Raw genomic sequence first — 8,305 nt, forward strand, 5'->3', positions numbered from 1 at the left:
TCATAAGTAGCCATTGAAAACTGTTCTCCTATCTATCCATTTGTATTAATTCCTTTAATCAGTGTTTCAGATATTTGCTTATGCTAAGTATTGCAATAACCCCGATGCTACAGTTAGGGGGACCAGGGTGCAGCCTCTGAGCAAGCACACTCGTCCTGCTTGCATCAGGACTCATCTGTGTCACCATGCAATGCAGCTCAAGTGACAACGAATCTTCTGAAGCTCATTCAAGAAAGACACTGTGGCCCCTCCCGTGCTCTTTTCTGGGTCCTTCCTCCGGGAGAGTCGCTGTGTCCTGAGCTGGGAGGAACTGAAGCCACTCCCCATGTGGGAGACGTCTTGGAGACCACCCTCAGACACAGGCAGCACCTCTGAGCAGTGCAGCTCCCTGGACTCATGTGGTGACCTCAGCCTCCTGGGATACCTGATGCCAGAGTCGCCAAGCTCAGCCATCCTTGAATTCCTGACCCACAGAGACAGTGAGCTATCAGACATTCACCGTCTGAACCGAAACTCTGGAATATTACCCAGCAATAGGTAACTAATATTCACAGCAAGATTTTATTCAAAAATCTACATTTTTAAAGGAAAAATCTGATAAGTGCAATGAAGTAGCATTGTGTCTCTGCCTATTGATAGTTTTGTGATTTAGAAAAAGTTGCATAATTCCTACAGACTTGGTCTCTCCATGTGTTATATATAATGTCTAGTGTTTTAGTACTTGGTGTATAACTGTAACATGATTTCTTCAGAATTTTAAAAAACAACATTTCCTTTGGTAAACAATCATTGCAGAGAGAGAGGGGCTTTTTTACAGCTTCTCTTAGGATCCCAGGCGGCTGTCATAGCTCGCTCCTTCCCAGTCAAGCGGCGGTGCTGGAATAAGGCGCAGGCCTCTCTCCTCAGGCTCCTCTTTTTTATCCTGAAGAAAATCTGAAGTCCCGCAGGTCGGCTTCCCAGGGCGCACTGCCCGCGGGGCATCCTACACTGGCCATCAAATACACACCAGAGGAAATGAAATAACCACAGTTAGTTTGGGCCACTCACATCTGAGGACGCTGACAGGGTCCATCGACTCTACGATTGAAGCAAAATTTAGGTTTTCTTAGCAAGGCGAAAAGGTGAGCAGCGCTGGTGTAGGTCTCCGGCGGGTCTTCCAGCCCCTCCCCGCGCTGCTCCCCCTTCCCCTCCCGCCCGCTGGGCTGGGGGTCCTTCCCGATTCACCCGGGTCACCGCAGCGCGCTCGGCATCCTCCACGGGAAAGGGTCCGGGTACGGAGAAAGGGGTCCGGGTACGGGGTAAGGGGACTGAGTACGGGCAAAGGGGTCTGAGTACCGGGAAAGGGGTCTGGGTACGGGGAAAGGGGTCTGAGTACCGGGAAAGGGGTCTGAGTACGGGGAAAGGGGTCTGAGTACCGGGAAAGGGGACTGAGTACGGGGAAAGGGGTCTGAGTACCGGGAAAGGGGTCCGGGTACGGGGTAAGGGGACTGAGTACGGGGAAAGGGGTCTGAGTACCGGGAAAGGGGTCTGAGTACGGGGAAAGGGGTCTGAGTACCGGGAAAGGGGTCCGGGTACGAGATAAGGGGACTGAGTACGGGGAAAGGGGTCTGAGTACTGGGAAAGGGGTCTGAGTACGGGGAAAGGGGTCTGAGTACCGGGAAAGGGGTCTGAGTACCGGGAAAGGGGTCTGGGTACGGGGAAAGGGGTCTGAGTACCGGGAAAGGGGTCTGAGTACCGGGAAAGGGGTCTGAGTACGGGGAAAGGGGTCTGAGTACGGGGAAAGGGGTCTGGATACGGGGAAAGGGGTCTGAGTACCGGGAAAGGGGTCTGAGTACCGGGAAAGGGGTCTGGGTACGGTGAAAGGGGTCTGAGTACCGGGAAAGGGGTCTGAGTACCGGGAAAGGGGTCTGAGTACGGGGAAAGGGGTCTGGGTACGGGGAAAGGGGTCTGGGTACGGGGTGAACCGCTTTCCTCTGCAGAAAATAAAGGCCGCGACCGCGGGGGCGTCGCGTCGGGAGCTTTGTTCCCGCTGCCGTCGGGGCCGGGGCAGGTCGAGGACCCCCGTCCGGGGATGTGGGAGGGGCCGGGAGCAGCCGGGGCCTGCGACTGACCCTCGGGGCGGCTGGCACCGCGGCCGGCTCGCTTCTGCGGCGTCCGCGCCCGGCTCCGCAACTCGTTTTCTGAGAAAAGCTGCGGTCCCTGCCATCTCGGAACAGGCACTGGTTGGGGGAGCGGCGGGGCCGCCGCAGCTCAGCCGGTTCAAAAATTAAAGACAACCACTGGCAAAGCACTTTCGACCTCTTCTGGAAGGATCTTTCCTTTGTCTCGAGTATCTTTTGAGGGAAGAGAGAAGCGCTTGGAGGGGGGGTGGTGGGGGGGATGGGGTCGTGGAGAAGTCTTCATAGTGATTTCCGACCCCGTGACAGTCCTGCCTTTGCTTCTGCTGTTTCCCCGGTGAGCGATGTCTGCAGGACGCACGTAAATCAGAATTCCCTGGTGTGCATTCTCACAGAATCATAAATCCAACGTTCACGGACCAGAAACAAAGCGCAAATAATGAAAAGGGCATACATTTCTGTATTATTTTTGAAGCAGCGCCTGACCCGCGGCGGGGATGTAGCTCAGTGGTAGAGCGCATGCTTAGCATGCATGAGGTCCCGGGTTCGATCCCCAGCATCTCCAGCTTTTTTTGTCCCCCGGAGGCAGCTCCCGGTTTTCCCATTCCAGTAAAACCCGATATTCCCGTAAAACGCGATCGCGATCCCCTCTGCCGCCGTGCTAGGCTTTTTTCCTCGGGTTTTGCTCTGTCTCCGCCTTTCCTTTTTACTCCGTGTCGGAAGCAGCTGGAGCGCACAAAGCGGAACCACGAAACCTTCGGTCCCTTTTCCAGTAAAAAAAAAAAAAAAAACAAAAAAAAACAGACATTTACGCGTATAACCCCGAAATCAGACGAGAAAACGAATGGATGTTTTCACTTAGTTTCGGTGCTGGAAGTCGGCGAGGCGACAGGCCGAGCTCCTGGCTCGGGTTTTACATTTCCGGGCTCGGTAAGATAAAGGTGGGTTCCACGGGAAATTACCTGGGAAGCCCTCTCCTCCTAGGCCCGAGGCTGAGAAGCCGTCGGTTCCACTGACCTTGCGAAACGCGGCCTTGGGCTCAGGAAACAACATGCAGCGCGAGGGCCCGGCGTCGGCGCGGAGCTGCCCCTGCGCTCCCCCTCGGCTCCTGCCCAGCCGGGTCCGCGAGCGCACGGCCCCGCGCGTGGCATCGCGCCCTGGCGGCGGCTTGCAGAGGCTGGTGTTCGCCTCCTAAAAATAATCACCTCTCTCTAGAGCCACCCCTCAACCGTTCCTGGGCTGGCTGGCTCCTTTGTGTGTTTTGCTGAACATCTAGCCCATTTTGGAATGCAGCATCTATTGCATTTTTTGCATCAGTCCAAACTTCCAACTTTCCAGATTCCCTATCACATGAGCAAATGGAGGGACTTTAGAAAGCAGCTTTTCTGTGGCTTTTTCTTCCCGACCAGCGCTGCAGCAACCCCAGCAGCCCAGAGTCCTGCTGTCTGGCTGGGACCGCGCCAGGGGCGCTTCCCATGACCCGAGACTGTACCAGACTCCCCGGGCACAGAAGCCGCATGTTAAAAATAACGATAGCTGCTATCTCTAATATCAGACTTTATAATGTGCTGGTCCCTCTACGTGCATGCATCCAGTGTTGGTGCCGACCCTTGAAGAAACTTTTAAAGATTAGGTTCTGGGTCTCGGAAGGGGCCTGTATGTGTGGTGCCCTGGAGGTGAACTTCTCCAGGAAATGGATCTGCTTCACTTAGCTTCAGGTTAAGCCGTCCTGCGCTGTCATTTAATGAGCAATGTTGCTGTTGGCAATATTATTACAGGTCTGCAAGACTGTAGTTCTGATGTGCCTTTAACAGTACTAGAATGCTTTGAACTGAATTTAAAATAGAAGCCTCGGCATCTCCATATTGTGTGTCTGCTCATGAGGAAACAGCCCACGGATGTTTTCCTTTCTCCTTCTTCACATTTCAGTGTGTCATCTCGCCCACCGGGGACACTGGCAACAGTGAGGTATCAGTTCTATCCAGTAACCACTGTTGAGCTGTAATTATTCCTGACCACTTTTCATTCTCCACTTCCTTTCTTTTGTTGTCAATTCAAGAGCATAATCCAATTATGATGAATGTGATCAGGATTGTTTCTGAGGTTTCTCTGTGCCAGTTGACCTGAAAAGACTGTCTTTGAAATCCAACCATGAGAAGCTATAGGTGCAATTCAAGAACAGTGCCCTAACTGATTTTATTTCATCTGTAGGGAGTGTGTGCATTCAGTGATGGCAGCAATGGGAAAAGATGCAAATTGATATCATTCCCTGAGATCCAATTGTTTTTAAATCTGAAGCAGTGGTTCTCCAATGTAGCTACAACTTGGATTCACTTGGAGAGCTCTAAAATGTTGTAATGCTTCAATCCCACTCTGAGGGATTCTGGTTTAATTTATCTGGACTGTGGCCTGGGAACTGAAATTAAAAATCCTCCCCAGGTAATTTGGTTGTGCAGCCAAGGTAAAGAACCAGTTGCCTAGAATATCTCCATTTGAATTCTCTCCAAACATGTTAGGCTGAGCTTGTCTGAACATATCTGATTGCTGGGGTAGTCATAGACACATCGGCCACAGCTGGCCAACACAAGGGAATTTAATTTACAAGTACAGTTCTGTTGAGTTGAGAGATGCTTCTCTTTATTTGTTCACCACAGTCGTCCCACTATAACATCAAAACTGCCACCCTCCACTTTTGTGCATCAAAGAACTTCATCAAGAAAGTAGAAAGACAGCCTTCACAATGGGAGACAATATTTGGAAATGATATATCAGATAAAGGTCTAGTATCCAGAATTTATAAAGAGATTGTTCATCTCAACAACAAAAAGACAGCCAACCCAATTACAAAATGGGAAAAAGACTTGAACAGACACCTATCAGAAGAGGAAATACAAATGGCCAAAAGGCACATGAAGAGATGCTCAATGTCCCTGGCCATTAGAGAAATGCAAATCAAAACCACAATGAGATATCATCTCACACCCACCAGAATGGCCATTATCAACAAAACAGAAAATGACAAGTGCTGGAGAGGATGCGGAGAAAGAGGCACACTTATCCACTGTTGGTGGGAATGTCAAATGGTGCAACCACTGTGGAAGGCAGTTTGGCGGTTCCTCAAAAAGCTGAATATAGAATTGCCATATGACCCAGCAATACCATTGCTGGGAATCTACTCAAAGGACTTAAGGGCAAAGACACAAACGGACATTTGCACACCAATGTTTATAGCAGCGTTATTTACAATTGCAAAGAGATGGAAACAGCCGAAATCTCCATCAACAGAAGAGTGGCTAAACAAACTGTGGTATATACATACAATGGAATACTATGCAGCTTTAAGACAGGATAAACTTATGAAGCATGTAATAACATGGATGGACCTAGAGAACATTATGCTGAGTGAGTCTAGCCAAAAACTAAAGGACAAATACTGTATGGTCCCACTGATGTGAACAGACATTCGAGAATAAATTTGGAATATGTCCTTGATAACAGAGTCCAGCAGGAGGTAGAAACAGGGTAAGATAATGGCCATTGGAGTTGAAGGGATACAGACGGTGTAACAGGACTAGATACAAAAACTCAAAAAAGGACAGCACAATAATACCTAATTGTAAAGTAATCATGTTAAAACACTGAATGAAGCTGCATCTGAGCTATAGGTTTTTGTTTTGTTTTGTTTTGATTTTACTATTATTACTTTTATTTTTTTCTCTATATTAACATTCTATATCTTTTTCGGTTATGTTGCTAGTTCTTCTAAACCAATGCATATGTACTAAGAAATGATGATCATGCATCTATGTGATGATGTTAAGAATTAATGATTGCATATGTAGAATGGTATGATCTCTAAATGTTGGGTTAATTTCTTTTTTTCCGTTAATTAAAAAAAAAAAGAGAGAGAAGGGATAATTGGAGCTGAAGGGATACAGACTGTACAACGGGACTGGATATAAAAACTCAGAAATGGACAGCACAATACTACCCAATTGTAATGCAATTATGTTAAAACACTGAATGAAGCTGCATGTGAGGTATAGGTTTTTTTTTTTTTTCTTTTTCTTTCTATTATTGTTTTAATTCTTATTCTGTTGTCTTTTTATTTCTTTTTCTAAATCGATGCAAATGTACTAAGAAATGATGAATATGCAACTATGTGATGTTATTAAGAATTACTGATTGTACATGTAGATTGGAATGATTTCTAATTGTTTTGTTAATTCTTTTTTTAATTAATAAAAAAAAAAGTCAAAAAAAAAAAAAAAAACTGCCACCCTCCGAGCTACCAGATTTGCAGAACTGGCCATTGGAAAGAACATGCATCACTTAATAATTCAGGGTTTTCTGGGATAAACCTTGAGCCCTGCTCCCCCAAATTTAAAGGTGGTAGTAACTCTCAGGTGTTCTGAGATGGCACTGATGTATTTTATTTTTTAACTTTTTTTAGAGAAGTTGTAGGTTTACAGAAGCATCATGCATAAAATACAGAAAGCATCATGCATAAAATACAGAGTTCCCATATACCCCCTTTTTTTAGCACCTAGGGTGGCACATTTGTTACAATTGATGAAAGAACATTTTTATAATCTTGTCATTAACTAGAGTACACCATTTAACTTAGGGTTCACTGTTTATGTCATCTAGTCCTATGGTTTTTTTTAAAAAAACATTGTTCTAACTAAAGATATATAGGAAGCTGTTCTAGTTTTCTAGCTGCTGGAATGCAACACAAAGAGACGGATTGGCTTTTAGTAAAAGGATTTATTTTGTTAGTTCTTCAGAGGAAAGGCAGCTAACTTTCAACTTTCAACTGAGTGTTGCATCCTATGAAACGGAGCTCTAAGGATATTAAGGAATGATGAGAAAGAGAAAGAGACTGAAAGAAAGAAAGAGACAGACAGACAGGATCAGGGGGTCTGAAGCTTAACCTTAACAAACAACAGACAACTTTATTCTGAACCAGACCCTGCTTATATACTGCAGGGTAACAAAAGGCATGCCTGCTTTTCCTGAGGAAACAAAGTACTTACCTTTTTCATACTTAACATAACCATTTGGGGGTAAACAAACATTCTGTTCCTCCCAGACTGTTCCAGACAAAGCAAGTAACAACCCCCTCAGTTTCTTGCCCACCCAGCAATGCCAACTGCTCTCAACAAATTCTTCAGGTCTTGTTTTAACCCTTTGGCTCCTACAACTGAGGTTCTTTCTTACGCAGGAAGGCATAGGGTGATCTCTGCTGGCCTTCTCTCCAGGCCTCTGGGTTCCAACAACTTTCCCCAGGGTGATTCCTTTCTGCACCTCCAAAGGCCTGGGCTGAGCTGCAAGTGCTGAGATGAGGTATGCTGAGCTGCTGGGGCTGCCCTACGTTGAGCTCTCTCATTTAAGCACCAGCCAATTAAATCAAACGTCATTCATTGCAGCAGGCACGCCTCCTAGCCGACTGCAGATGTAATCAGCAACAGATGAGGTTCATATGCCATTGGCTCATGTCCACAGCAACAGAAGCAGGTACCTTCATCTGGCCAAGTTAATAGCTGAATCAACTACCACAGAAGCTGATCTGAATAGGACTAAGGCAAATCTGAATACAGGGTAAAGGATGATATCGTCTATATTCTAAAACTTTACCTTCTGTGTGAGACCAAAGGGAGAGATGTTTACTTGGTGAAAAATTTATGTATCAGGTAGTGCATAACCTAATTTAACTTGTATAGTCAGCTTAGTTGAACATCATATGTGCATGGAATCTTGAATATGGCATAAGATCTTCTTGGCTTTTATAGGTTAGTGTAATGCCTCCATATATCCCAGAGTAATTTCGGCAGTGAATAAAAAAGCATTTGCAAAGTCCCCTTGGGGGAATGGGGAGGAAGGAAATACTCAACTTCTCCATTTGGAGAATCCCTGATATTTTCACAAGAAGTAGGGACAACAAAATCAATAGGCCGAGCCCTTGATCTTGGGATTTGTCCCTATGAAACTTATTCCTGCAAAGGATAGGCTAAACCTACTTAAAATTAGGCCTAAGAGTTACCCCAGAGAACCTCTAGTGTTGCTCAGATGTGTCCTCTCCCTCTCTCTGACCCAACTCGGCGGGTGAGCTCACTGCCCTCCCCATACATGGGACATGACTCCCAGGGGTGTAAATCTCCCTGGCAATGTGGGACAGGACCCCCAGG

General features: G+C 46.6%; 1 non-coding gene across 1 annotated transcript; it reads left to right on the top strand.

Annotated features, from left to right (window-relative positions):
- Window positions 1-2,610: 2,610 nt before the first annotated feature.
- Window positions 2,611-2,682, top strand: TRNAA-AGC (transfer RNA alanine (anticodon AGC)). The gene has a single exon. It is a non-coding gene; the product is annotated as a tRNA-Ala (tRNA).
- The last annotated feature ends 5,623 nt before the right edge of the window (window positions 2,683-8,305 follow it).

This window comes from Tamandua tetradactyla, chromosome 5 (genome assembly GCF_023851605.1).
Source record: "Tamandua tetradactyla isolate mTamTet1 chromosome 5, mTamTet1.pri, whole genome shotgun sequence".
Lineage (NCBI taxonomy): Eukaryota > Metazoa > Chordata > Mammalia > Pilosa > Myrmecophagidae > Tamandua > Tamandua tetradactyla.